Below are 11,016 nucleotides of genomic sequence, written 5' to 3' on the forward strand. Positions count from 1 at the left end.
TGCTCATACGTGCTCTGGATTTCCCGGTTACGACTGGGAGTTGCTGGCCTTGCCCACTGCAGGCCGTGTTGCAGGCGCAGCTCCCCAGGCTGAAACGAGCCTCCGTTCTGGGTGAGGCCCCCGGGCGTTCCGGTGTGCAAGGCTGCCTGGGCCACCCGGGAGCCACTCCGGGGCTGGTTCCAGCTTTCTGTGATTATGGGCCACGCTGTCACAAACTGCTTTGATCGAATCCCCCTTTATACCTCAAGGCTACTTCTGATTTGCGTTTCCAGCTGGCTAAAAGGGAGGGGCAGTTGCTCGGTCTTCTCACCGCCTCCCACTGTGCGGGCGGTGCTGAGGGGGTTAGGCACCGTTTTCCCCACCGCTCTGCGAATCCAACCTGTCGTTGTTTTTGCTCACGGACCGGACCGAGAGCAGAGTGGCCCCTTGAAGCCGTCCTGTTCAGTAACACTCACCCTTTTAGCCGGCGGCACGCGTCCCTCTGTAGCTCACTCTCTGAGTCCCGCGGCACAAGCCCCGAGTTCTGGTCACTAACGTGTCGCATTAACTCTTTGCTCATCTTACAGAGTGTGTTTTGACTACCACAGTTCTGAGGCCTTTTTAAGGCCGGAGCTGGGTTACTCACCGTCAGGTTGGGACTTAGATGCCTTCCATGGTTCCTCTCTCCTGCTGCAATCAGTAAGTGCCTCCTTCGTGCTGTGTGTGGGGGGGGGAGGCTGAAGGGAGGCTGCAAGGGGCAGTGGGCCAGGAGGAGGGGCATGGGAGGGAGCCGGGTGAGGGGTTTGGCGGCCGGCCTGCGGGGCTGGGTCTGCGCCCGCCTGCAGCCACAGACGGAGTGTGCGTGAGTGACCGAATGCGTGCGAAGGGGGCCGACTCTGCTCGCACTCCTCCCTGGGAGGAGTAGAGATGGCTCGGTTCCCAGCTCTGTGAGACCCTGAGCAGGATTCATCGCTCTCCGAGCCTCAGCTCCCCACCTAGACAAGGCTGGAGCACAAGGCTCCCCAGAAGGCCTTGCCGGGCAGGGCCTCCTGAACTCCTCAGGTCGGAGTGAGGGGCTGAGGGGCCTCCCCCACGAGACGAGGGGGCGGGACTCCTGGCCGAGGACTGCAGAGCTGTGGGGGTGCTCCCGCCAGACCCGCCGGGGCCCAGGGAGGCAGAGCCCAGGCAGGGAGCAGTGGGTGCTGTGGGCAGTGGGCTGGCAGGAAGGGTGGCCTGGGGCCAGTACTGGCCGAGGGTCTAGGGCGGGCTTCACGGACCTTGGGCGCCGGGGACTTAGACCCGTCCTCCCCGCACTCAGACTCGGGTGAGAGCCCAGTGAGAGGAGAGGGGCAGGGGGTGGGGGAGCACTGTGCTTCCGTCTTCATGCTCAAGTAAAGGCAGTTCCCAGCGAGGATCCCAGCGCTGACGACGTCGAGAGCCCGGAGGACTGCGGGCCAGGCAGCTGGGAGCGTCGTGTGAGCCCACGGGGCGCGGGGCAGCGCAGACCTGGGGGACCATGGGCATTCGAGCTAGGCCAGGGTGCTCAGACTTTGCTCCAGTTCTCAGATTTCCTGTTCTGACGAAACACTTAACATTTTTGCCTTTAAATATAAAAGTACTCTACATAGAGTTGAGAATTCAAGCCATGGGAAAGATACAAGGTGAAAGTAAAATCCCTTCCCTCGTCCATCCTAGCCTTCCTACACAGAGGTGGCCTCTCCCGTTCCTTTGAGTCTTTATGGAAATTTCTGTGCACGTACAAGACTTGGCACTGTCTCAGCGCAGGCAGGACGGTAACTGGTGGTTCAGTTTGCACATCTGACCTCACGAGCCCCTGCGATCGCAACGTGCGTCCCGCACCACAAGGAGCACTGCGTGAGGCTGAGGGGACGAGTGTCCCCCGGCCGCATCGTCAACAGGGCGTCAGGGTAGGAGGATGCGAGCCTGGGAGGGGGCGGGGGCACGGAGCCGCCGCAGGTGTTTCTTTTACTGGACGCGGCTCGTGGCCGCGTTCAGGTTTTGCTTTTCACCTTTGAATCTGTGAGAAGACGGGCAGGAAAAAGCAAAAGGCGCTGGTGGTGGCACACCCAGCACTGCTGGGTCAGGGTTCGAGCCCCTGCGGCGTCCCTGCTTCCTTCCAGCTCCCACTCCGGGTTCTTCTCCCCACCCCACCAGGGACACCATTGTCCCCAGGGACAGAGGTGTTGGGGTGCGGTGCCCAGGGCCTCGCTCCCAGGAGCCCTCCTGTTCCACTCCCTTCTCCCCTCACCTGCTGGGGGCCCCTGAGCCACGGCAGGGACTCGCGGCGCTCACAGGGCCCTGGTGGCCGCAGCCCCCCTCCCCCAGGGCCACCGGCAGCCGAGGAAGCAGCCCCGTCTTTCCAGCCCCAGGGGAAGGGGAGGCGACCGCTGGGAGCTTCGAACACCAAGGCTGAGGGCCCACCCAGGGTGGCTGCACTCATCGAGGTGTCCTCTTGCACCCAGGGCTCTGGGACTCAACCTGCCACCACCCTCGTCTCTGCTCCAGGACCAGCCTGGGCAGGTGAGGTCAAGAGGGAGGAGGCCTGGCTGGAGGCAGGCAGCGTGCCAGCGACCCTGGGTGTGGGACAGGAACAGAGGGGCCCACAGGGGGCCGTGGTGCAGGAAGAGCGAACGACTGGGGGCAAGAAGGCCCAGGGTGGGCCCTGTGGGGTCTGAACCTCCGCTCTCCAGGCATCTGGGGCCTGGAGGGGGCTCCCAGGAGATCCCCAGCTTGGCACTGACAGAAGCGGTGTGCGGTGAGCTTGAGCAGGCCCCCACCCAGGCCCTCCGTGCTTCCACCTCCCCGTCTCCCTTTAACGACTCATGTTTTACCCTGGCTGGTGCGGCTCCGTGGACTGAGCACCTGCCTACAAACCAAAGCATCACCGGTTCGATCCCCAGTCAGAGCACATGCCTGGGTCGTGGGCCAGGTCCCCAGTTGGGGGCATGGGAGAGGCAACCACACCTTGATATTTCTCTCCCTCCCTTCCCCTCTCTCTAAAAATAAATAAAATCTTTTCTGGTATTCTTTTTTTTAAGATTTTATTTAATTTTAGAGAGAAGGAGGGGAAGGAGAGGAGAGAGGGAGGGAGAGAAACATGCATTGACTGCCTCCTGCACAGGCCCCAACCCGGAACTGGAAGACCCTTACATTCAAAACTGTACGAACTTCCTCTCTCTAGAAATAAGTAAATAAAATCTTCAAACAAACAAACAAACAAACAAACAAACCATGTTTCAGAAGGAGCACTGGGAGCAGGAGGAGAGGGGCGGGAAGACGGCCTGGGAGGCAGGGCCTTCTCCCCAGATGGGCCCCGGGCTCCGAGACACCACAGAGCCCGGGCAGAGCGCCCCGCCCTGGCAGCTTTTGTCGGGTGGCACGGTGCTCTGGGGGAGCTGGGCTCCGGGGGGTGGGGGACACCAAACCTGGGCAAGCCTGAGGGAGACGCAGCCTGCAGAGTAGAGGGGGGAGACCAGGGGACCGAGGAGGAGGGGACCCCCGAATGAGGAGCCCTGGCTTGGGCCCCCCCCACCCCGAGCAAGAGTGGCGGCCGGTATAGCACCGTCTGCAGTCCTTCAGCCCCTTGGCAGTTTTGGTGACAAAACGTCGTCCACCGGAGCCCGTGTTGAGGGCGGGGAAAGGAGCAGCAGCAGGGATCTGTGGTCGTAGCCTTGGCAGGTGGCTCGTGTCTGGGCGGTGAGGCCACGGTGTCCACCAAGGCGCCCGCCTACCTGAAGGCTGCAGCCACGTGGGCAAGCGGATGCGGTCGCACCGTTGTCCTCAGACAGGATCCGCTGGCTTCTGGGGGCCGACGGGCTTGTGCTCAGGCAGGACCCCCCGGAAGAAACGGCAGGAGCCACTGTGCGGTGAGAAGGACATGGACCCGCTCTAGGTCGGACCTGACCGGGCGAGACTCGGCTTCCCTGTTTCTTTTTTCCTCTGTTGATGAGAGGGAGAGGGAGACAGAGATTTGTTGTTCCGCTTATTTACGCACTCACTGGTTGATTCTCGTTTGTGACCGGACCAGGGCATCAAACCTGCACCCTTGGCATTTCAGGATGATGCTCTCACCAACTGAGCAAACCTGCCAGGGCAGTTTCTCCGTTTCCAGCATGGAGTTGGCGATACCTGCCTTGCTGAGTTGTTGAGAAAAGTGGGAATAACGTTTATTAATGGCCACATGCAGGTGCTCAGCAGGGGTCTCGGTGTGTGACATTAAGGACCTCGGGGCTCGGGAAGTCAGGACTGGGAAGGCGGAAAAGCAGCGGAAGCCGGAGCAGCTGTGCTAACTGGCTGGAGCCGAGGCAACGGGCGCTGCTGAAGGGTTTTAAGCAGGAGAGACACAGGGTCAGACCCAGGCTTTCGAAGGGTCACCCTCCCCAGGCCACGGGGAAGAGAGACGAGGACCAAAGCCGCGGCAGGATGCGCAGGACTGGGCGGGGCGGGGGCAGTGGGGCCGGAGGGGAGGGGCGAGTGTAAGGGGGGCGTGGTGTCCGGAGCGGCCCTTCCCTCCATTCCCAGCCAGTTCTTCCCCATCCTTTGGACCCTTCAAGTCCCAGACCCCACCTCACTCCCAGCCTTGCCTGCCTCCAGGTAGAAAATCACATTAGAAGCGGAGACAGAATTAGACCGGGAGACATTTTGCTGACATAGACAGCTTTTCCCCCCCTAAATATAAAAAAACATTGTGGAGGTCTATATGTCTATACACACGGGCATATATGAGCTAAAACTTGCCATTCTAACCACTGAAGTGTATAATTCATGCCATTAATTATAGGCAAAATGTACAGTCATCACCACTACCTGCTTCCAAAACCCTGTCATCACCCCAGACGGAAACTGTGTCCACTAAGCAGTTACTCCCATGCCCCCTCCCTCCCCGCCTCTGGCAACTTCCAGTCCACCATCTGCATGACTGTGCCGATTCTAGATCATTCACATGAGCAGAGTCTGCAGTAACGGTCCCCTTCCGTCTGGCTCCTCTCGCTTCGCGTCCTGTTTTCGGTGGTCATCCACATTGTAGTGGGCGTCATGGCTTCGTGCCTTTTTGTGACTAATATTCCATCGTATGGACAGGCCACCATGTCTTCTTTTTTTCTTTCTTTTTTAGAGAGAGGGGAAGGGAGGGAGGAAGAGGGGGAGAGAAACATTGATGCGAGATAAACATCGATTGGTTGCCTTCTAGACGCACCCCAACTGGGGACTGAACCCATGCCCTGACTGGGAATCGAACCAGCGACCTTTCAGTTTGTGGGACGATGCCCAACCAGCTGAGTCACAGTGGTCTGGGCAGACCTCCTTTCCTTTATCCATTCACCAGTTTGTGGGCATTGGGTGTGTTTCTACCTTTTGAGTATTATAAACACTGCCATGCACATTATGTGCAAGGTTTTTTTTTTGAAAGTTCTTTAATTTTTTTAAAGATTTTATTTATTTATTTTTAGGGAGGGAAGGGGGGGAGAGAGAGAGAGAGAGAGAGAGAGGGAGAGGAACATCAATATGCGGTTGCTGGGGGTTATGGCCTGCAACCCAGGAATGTACCCTGGCTGGGAATTGAACCTGGGACATTTTGGTTCCCAGCCCGCGCTCAATCCACTGAGCTATGCCAGCCAGGGCTATGTGCAAGTTTTTATATGAACACGTTTCTAGTTCTCTTGGGTAGATACCTAGGAGTGAAATAGCTTGGTCGTAAGGTGATTTGTGTTTAACTTTTTGAGGAACCGCCAAAACGTTTTCCACAGTTGCCCCTCCATTGTATATCCCCACAAATGTTATATGAAGGTTCCAATTTTTCTATGTCCTGACCCACATTTATTTTTTTTATTATAGCCATCCCAGTAGGTATGCAGTGGTATCCCAGCTTTCTGTTTTTGAATTTGAAAATGTTACCATCATTTACATATTAAAGGCTTTTACTATCCATAGCAGGATTTGAACCCAGGTCTGTGAGGCCCTAGGGCCTATACTTATCCCCAGCCCTCTCTCCTCACGGGAGGTCAGCTTCAGATCCCGGTCAAGTGTGAAGGCAAAGGGCAGGGAGCTGAAGGGCTGGCACCTTCTCGCCGGCTGGCTCACCCTTAGCACTTTGGTGGCCTGTCCCCAGCATGCCTGGGAGGGGAGGACAAAAAGATACATTTTCCTTAGAGCTCCACCCAGGGAAGCAGCAGCTCACCGAGGACCTCAGCTGAGGTGAGAGTCACCTTGGAACAGCGACACGGATGTCCTGGGTCCCCTGGAACTGCTCCCTACCCGGCCTGCAACAGGCACCGGCCCAAGGTCTTCGGGGCCGCCATGTCGGGGTGGAGACGGGCCCAGTTGGCCAGGGGTCCAGACCAGCGGGCTACGGGGCTAGAAACAGGGTTGGGCTCTGAGGGGTCTGCTTCCCCCATCTGTGGCTCCCAAGTGAGGAGATGCATTTGAAGAATTCCGAAAAAATGTTTGGATTGCAAACTCAAACTCAACATGGTGTTATTCTGCTTTATCTTTTTATTAACAATCATTTGTTTCGCTTACTCTGTGCCCAACACTGTTTTAAATACTTTATAAATACAGGGTGGAGAAAAGTGGGCTTACAGTTCCACTGTGACATTCTTTTGAGTTATAAAGATATTGTAATAATCATAAACCTGTGTGTCTTTTTCCATACAAACAACTGTGAACCTACTTTTGCCCACCACTGTACATTTACTTAAATCTCAGATGAGTAGGTTATTTCCATTCTCAAATAAGAAAAGTAAGGTACAAAAAACGCAAAAAGACAGAAAAGGAAAGATAAAAGAAAAGTGAGGTACAGAGACTGCAAACCACAAAGCTGGAATTTGAACTCAGTCTGGCTCCGAAGTCTGAACAATTATACTTACACAAGATCTAAGCGGGGGTGTCCAACCTGCAGCCCACGGGCCGCACACAGCCCAGGACGGCTGTGAATGCGGCCCAACACAAAATCGTAAATTTACTTAAAACATTATGAATTCTTTTGTGATTATATGTTGCAATGTATTGAATGTGTGACCCAGAGATGCCAAAAAGTTGGACACCCCTGAAAGTTTTCAAAGACTTCAGTTAGTTAGAGCATCATCCTGACAGCCAAGGTTGTGGGCTCCATCCTCAGAACACATACAAGAAGCAACCAATGCATGCATAAGTAAGTGGAACAAATTGACGTTTCTCTCCCTTTTTCTCTAAAATCAATCAATTATATATATTTAAAAAAAATTTTTTTAGGCCCTGGCTGGTGTAGCTCAGTGGATGGAGCGCTGGCTGCGAACCAAAGTGTCACAGGTTTGATTCCCAGTCAAGGCACATGCCTGGGTTGTAGGCCATAACCCCCAGCAACCACACATTGATGTTTTTCTCTCTCTATCTCCCTCTCTTCCCTCTCTGAAAATAAATAAATAAAATCTTTAAAAAAAGTAAGTTAGGATTTTTTTAAAATTTATTTTTAAAGTTTCTCTTTCTGGGACAGGCTTTTCCCAGTCTGGGTTTCATGCAGATGCACCCAATACTGTGCTAAGTGAAGAGTCATGCATATTTTTTGCAGTCTTACTAGGTAGTGATTACTTTCACGCAACTTCACAGAAGAAAAGTAGGCTCAGAGAGGGTAAACTCTGAGGGGGAATTCAGACCTGGAGTTTTCTCTCCAACAGTCCCTATTCTGCCTGAAGGCTCCGCTCTACTTCTCTTTCCAACACCACACCCCACCGCCGGACTGGGCCTCAGGGTTACATTGAAGGAGGGGCTGCAAGGTGGGCCGGGCTGGGTGTCCGAGGGGGCTCCTTGTAGCTGGGACCACCTGGTCCCTTCCCCACTCCTCCGCTCCTGCCACACTTGAAGCCCCGGGTGCCCCCTGCACACCCTTCGCCAACTCCCCTCTTGCTCTGCACCCTTTCTGTGCTTAAGCAGAGACGCCCACGTCCAATGGAAAAACCACGTTCCAGCCGGGGACCTGTGCTCCGAGGGCCCGACAAAGCGCTGGGCTTTCCACCCAGGGCTTTGCTAACCGGCTCCCATCACCTGCCACGTCCCGCAGGACAGGATGCTCCGGCTCGCCCTAGGACAGTGCCGGCGCCTGCGCGGATCGCGGCGTGGCGAGGAACGGGGCGTGGCCTCGGCAGAAGGGGCGGGGCGGCACGGGGCAGGGACGCCTTGCGCCCCTAGCGGCGGGTGCGTTTCAGCCCTCACTTTGTGGCCTGTGGATTCTCCCCGTCCGAGGTTGTGGCGGCGCGGGGCAGTGTCACAGGTAAATCGGGGTAGAACTGAAACGTGAAGCCTGGGGAGCCGAAGCCTGCAGGGCCTGGGGCAACGGGGAAGCAGGGCCCAACCCCCGGCCCGAGGAAGGACTGGCCCGCCCCACGCGTGCCCCTCCTGCGGGCTCTAGTCAGTTCTGCCCCACTGTTCCCGCAGGGGATGTTGCTCCGTCCACAGGGGTCCATCAGCCCCGGACCTGTCCTGGACTCCCACATCCCTCCCCTGCTTCTGCCAGCTGCTGACCTCACTCCTTTCTCTGTCCTCAAGTCCCCCGACATGCAGCTCTGTCCGCGCCGCGAGCTGCACACTCTGGAAGCGACCGGCTGGAGACAGTTGCCCAAATCAAAGTAAAGAGAAAGGGAAATCCTGGGCGTCCCTAACCCTTCCACCCTGTGCCCGTCCTCCTGTGGCTTCTTCTCCCTCTCTTCCCTGGGCCCTTGTGGTCTCCCCGGAGGGCCTCACCACTGAAGATAAGGTGTGCTTCTGGCAGGTTCTCCCCCACAAGACGAAGCCACCTGGGGCCACTGTGGGGTAGGAGCCCTGACGACCCTGGAAGTAGCTGGCCATGTGCTAGGAGGTGAGCGGGGCTACGGAGGCCCCAAACTGGTGCAGTCCGTGACCCTGGGACTTATTTACTTGACCTTCACAGTGTCTAACAATTTTAAACTTAACTTACACCATCTGAAAGTCAGCTGGTTTTGTGTTACAGTTCAGTGGGTGGCTTGCTTCAAAACTTGGGGCGATCTGGTGACAGTGGGCCTGTGCTCCCACATATCAGCAATCTGCCGCAGCTAAGCAGTGGCTGCCTTCTTTGCCAGGCTCCACAGCTTGCTGCTCCGGCCTGCAGAACCAGCTCCCGTACCGTTCAGCACGGGGCTGGAGCCGTTGTTCCTTACAGTAGATAAAGGTCAGCTCTCTCTTTACACCTGTGTCTCTGTCAAAAGTGGGGAAACGAAAGATGGATCCAGAGCGTCACACGTTTCAAGAAAAATGGGAGCAAGCATATTTCTTTGTGGAAGTAAAGAATCGCCCTGTGTGTTTAACATGTAACCAAACTTTGTGTCAGAAGAATACAACCTATGGCGACAAACCACAAAGGAATTTTGACTGGTAAACAGAAAAAATGGGTGATGAAAAGCTTAATGAGCTAAAAAAAGGTCTAAACTTCCTGCACCATTTATCATAGAATGCGAATGTGAAATGCGGTTATGTAATGAGTGGAAAAATTGCCCGGGCATCACCACCCTGTACAGATGGGGAGTTTATAAAAGACTGGGGAGTGCAGCAGAAACCGTGTGTCCTGAGCAGAAACAAGCATTTGCAAACACAAGTCTGACTGGAAACACTGTTGCTCAACAGGTAAAAGATATGGCTGAAAACTTACAGGAGAACGTTCGAGAAAAAGTGAAGTCCTTCGTCACCTTTTCTATTGCAGCTGGTGAGAGCACATACGTAAACAGCATGAGCCACTTGAGTGTATTTTTCCGTGGTGTTGATGGGAATTTTGACGTCACTGAAGAGCTTTTGGACATGGTACCCATGACAAACCCAACGTCAGAAAGTGACTTAGGTTTGCAGTTGAGAAGAGTTTAACAGGGACTGGTCAAAATTAGTAAGTGTGACCACAGAAGGTGCCCCTGCAGTGGTCTGTGATGATGCTGGACTTGTTGCAAAACTTAAATCCAACGTCAAAATGTTTTGCAGGGATGCAGAACTGAAATCCATTCACTGCATGTATTGCCCACCAGGAACTGTTTGGTGCTAAAAAGTTAAAACTGGGACCCGTCCTGGATGTAGTGATGAGGGCGGTGGACTGGGCGCGCTCCCACGGCTCCGGGCACAGGCAGCTCAGCGTTCTGCCCCAGGAACTGGACGCGCACCACCCTAACCTCCTTCACTGTTCGAAGGCAAGGCGGCTCAGTTATGGCCTGGCTCGGGGGAGATTTTTTGAATTGAGAAAAGAGATAGATTTGTTCATGTCGTCCAAGGGCAAGTCCCTTCCCCCGCTCACCCGTGAAGACTGGATGGGAAACCCGGCCTTTTTGGTTGACATTACAAATCCTCTAAACTCTGAGTACTTCTCTGCAAAGACGCTCACAAGTAGTCACACGAACGTATGATCAGTTTGCTCTTTCCTAGCAAAACTGAGTCTCCGGGAAGCTCACTTGGCAGTAAGTAACCTGGCTCACTTTCCGACACTGAAATCCGTTTCCGGAAATGAAAGCGATGGTTTAACCTCCATCCCCAGCATTGTGGAGTTGAAGATCCAATTCCAAAAAAGGGTCTCTGATTCTAAACATTATGCAAATAAACTCACATTGTTTAGCTCGCCTTTCTCAATGAACATTGATAGTGTTAATGAAGAATTACAAATGGAGGTTATTGAATTGCAGTGTAACTCGGTACTGAAAGCTAAATACGGTGATATCGGAACACCGGAATGCTACAAATACCTCAGCAGGAGCTGCCCTTGGTACGGAAACCGCTGTGCAGAGATTCCTCCGTGTTTGGAAGCACCTGTGTCTGTGAGCAGCTGTTTTCTATCATGAAACTGAGTAAAACTAAATTCTGTTCCCAGTTAAAGGATCCAAGATTGAATTCAGTTCTACATGTTGCAACTTGAAATATGAGACCAGACATTGACACCTTGGTGCAGAAAAGGAGATGTTGGGTTTCTGGTTCCAAGTCAAAGGACTAAGAGATTATGAAAGAAGATTGTGATCGCTAAAGATTTCTGTTTTTCAATGTATATATTTTTTAATTTTG

The 11,016-nt window shown here is 54.3% G+C and overlaps 2 long non-coding RNA genes across 3 annotated transcripts; both read left to right on the forward strand.

Annotated features, from left to right (window-relative positions):
- The first annotated feature begins 5,230 nt into the window (after positions 1-5,230).
- On the forward strand, positions 5,231-6,751 carry LOC118501498. The gene is made up of 2 exons (XR_004904123.1): positions 5,231-5,391; positions 5,630-6,751. It is a non-coding gene; the product is annotated as an uncharacterized LOC118501498 (long non-coding RNA).
- Positions 6,752-8,097: 1,346 nt separating this feature from the next.
- On the forward strand, positions 8,098-9,931 carry LOC118501497. 2 transcript variants are annotated; one of them, XR_004904122.1, is made up of 2 exons: positions 8,098-8,597; positions 8,741-9,931. It is a non-coding gene; the product is annotated as an uncharacterized LOC118501497 (long non-coding RNA). The 2 variants fall into 2 exon arrangements; XR_004904121.1 differs by having other exon boundaries at positions 8,098-8,242.
- The last annotated feature ends 1,085 nt before the right edge of the window (positions 9,932-11,016 follow it).

This window comes from Phyllostomus discolor, chromosome 6, assembly GCF_004126475.2.
Source record: "Phyllostomus discolor isolate MPI-MPIP mPhyDis1 chromosome 6, mPhyDis1.pri.v3, whole genome shotgun sequence".
In the NCBI taxonomy this organism is placed as follows: Eukaryota; Metazoa; Chordata; class Mammalia; order Chiroptera; family Phyllostomidae; genus Phyllostomus; species Phyllostomus discolor.